Below are 2,890 nucleotides of genomic sequence, written 5' to 3' on the forward strand. Positions count from 1 at the left end.
TATTGATAATCAACACATACAAGGTTTTCAACAGCGTAGTCTTTTGATCTGAGTAAAGTCTGAATTTAACCCTGAGTTCATAGAGGTAGTTGAAAACAAACCCTAAACTCTCAATCCCTGAAATTAGCACCCTAAACTCTCAATCCCGGTCAATACTGTCAGAAACTCGTTTCCCGCTGGGATTTGCTGATGTGGCAACACTCGAGCAGGAACGTTGACTAATCTGGCACAGCAAATTCGGACGACCCATCACCATCTTCTTCCTCAGCTTCATCTCACATGTCGTCCTTCCCCGAAGAACACCATGATGAAAGACCATATACTCGTGCAATCCCTGCTCCCGTCGTCGTTTAGTTATTGCGCCACCTGCGATTTCCATACTACGGTCGGCGCCCGCCGCCGTTGTCACTGCAGGAGGTCTACAGCCTCCCATCATCGCTACCCAGTCCCCTGCACGAAGAAGAGGGTCGGCATGTCGTCCTAGGAGACGGCGTCAACAACGACAGAGAACTCAATCAGCTCCGCGCGGCATGCGGTTCCAGTTGATTAAATTCTGCTAGTAAATTTCTCAAATTAGGTAGTATAATTTCTCTACAACTCGATTCATCTCTGATCTGGATATACCGAATTAGATTAGTCATTAGATGGAAATCTAGTAGTTGAATTGGAAGACCACAATTTGATTGGGGCGGTGGAGAGAAAGGAGCTTTTGTTGAGCTAAGATGATTTATAATCCCGGTTAATGCATGCTGCAGCTCAAACTCAAATACTGTATTGTACTTCGTTTGAGACTAGTAGATTGGATTTGTTCGATAAATTCACGGGGACTAACACACACTGCGCTTCACGAGGACTAGCAGCAAGCCACGCTGCAGTTCCTCACAGTACTCGTGCTCGCGGGGACGGTTCGACGAGTCCTGAACGAGGTAAGGGCGGCTCGGAACAGCGACCTCGCGGTGACGCAGATCGGGACGCGGAGGAGCTCGGGGAGGCGCGGCCGAGACGTGGCCGTGCGCCGCCGCTGGTGCTCGAGACAGGAGGCACCGCCGCTTCTCGGGACGGGGAGGAGGAGGAGGAGGCATGACCAACAGAGAGAGGAAGGGACGGTCCTCGCATGGAGGAGGCGCAATGGTCCTGAGAGGCAAAAAGATCAGTATAGGGTAAGTGGGCCATATATGTCAGTGTGAGAGAGATGGAAGAACCTGGCCACGTCAGCGATCCTTCCATTTGGAAACTACGTACGTGCCACATTAGACCGGGAACTCTAAGTTGAGGGTGCTGATTTTCGGGAACTAAAGTTCAGGGTTTGATTCCCACAGCGTGTACAAGTTTAAGGTTTATTTTAGACTTTACTCTATCCTATTTAATTAAATTCTAACACTCCCCTAATCCTTCCTTGTCTATCAAACATCTTTGAAATAATCTCCTCCATGTAAAAAATATGAGGAGTGGTGCAGGATATACTGTTAAAATTGCTTCTTCAAACCTAGTGGGAAAATAAAAATAAAATGATATAGCTTATGAAAAAAACTTGTAAAAGGGGAAACCCATTGAGTTCAGATAATAGTATATTTTGTGTGTGTATACTTCCCTAAAAATCTCGGTGGAAAAGACATAAAATGTGACATATCATCTTGTGTCGATATTACTTCATTAAAACCTTGATGTGAACCTCTATAGTAAAGTCATAGAGGGAAAAAGAGTGTAATATAATGCTTTAAATATGAGTAGTTCAGACGATACCCCCTCATTCTTGCAAAATTTTGAAGCTGTCGCATACCAATTCCATGAAAATATTTCTGAAATGTTGAAGTTGGTACAAACTTCGTCTACAGACCAACAAGATTATCGCATGATCTTGCAAATCACTTCTTATTCCTAACTGATGATGAATTGTTGATGCTTGCCCTTGTCCTCCAGCCGCCCCTTGCAGTTCTTGCTCTCTGTCCCTCTCAGATCTCTCCCTGGAGAGCTATGTGAGTGTTTCTAGTCTAAATTAGTGAGTGTGCTTGATTTGTGAGCTATGCGGTTGCCGTAGCCCCTCTATTTATAGTGTTCCTAAGTGATTGTTGTGTTGACACCGAGCACATTCAGTTAGTTGACACACTAGATTCTAGTGACTTCCTAGTTTGACCTATGTGCTAATGAGAATGAATTTAGTGGTCAATTGACTCAAAGGGTTGACTCCTAGTGACTTGCCAAAAAATGGCAGGTCGGTTTGCTACCTACTTTTCTATCCTCTAGTCTATTTTGGACAATGCCAATAAGCATTTGGGTTTCCTTTATTTGTTTCAGTTCCTGAAATTATTCATCGCCTTTTTATGATTTGATTGATATGCATTGTATTTTGCAGTAGCAAGGATTTGAGAAACTTTGATAGGTTGAGATTTTGTAATTCATTAACTTGATTTTTAATTTTAATTACTTTAGACTTCCCTATGGATCCAAGATATATTGAGGTGTCGCCTACTGATTCTATTGGATTGATTTCAATGTAATTGTTTGTTGGAAAATTTCCTATTTCATTTCTAGGGTTTGCTATTCTTGGGTTTAATGTTCTATGGTTACTGCTATTTGTTTTAGTTCTGGGTGGCTTTTACTATACTTGGACACTCCTATGTATGTTATTACTATCAATTACTACTCTACCCTATGGCCATTCCCATCAGTGGTCTAAATCATGGTCTATAGTCAAGTTTTACTAGCTCAACATTTGATTTCTCTCAAATTATGGGTTTTCTCTTTTTCTTATTACCCCCCTAATGTTCCGTGAACTCTTTCCTGGGACATCTAATTGAATCCTATACCAAATGGATTCACCCGTGAATCATCCAAGATTTTAACTATGTCATCAAGTTGTAGGTATGGTGGATCATCAAGTGGTGATGAT

This window comes from Lolium rigidum, chromosome 4 (assembly GCF_022539505.1).
Source record: "Lolium rigidum isolate FL_2022 chromosome 4, APGP_CSIRO_Lrig_0.1, whole genome shotgun sequence".
NCBI lineage: Eukaryota > Viridiplantae > Streptophyta > Magnoliopsida > Poales > Poaceae > Lolium > Lolium rigidum.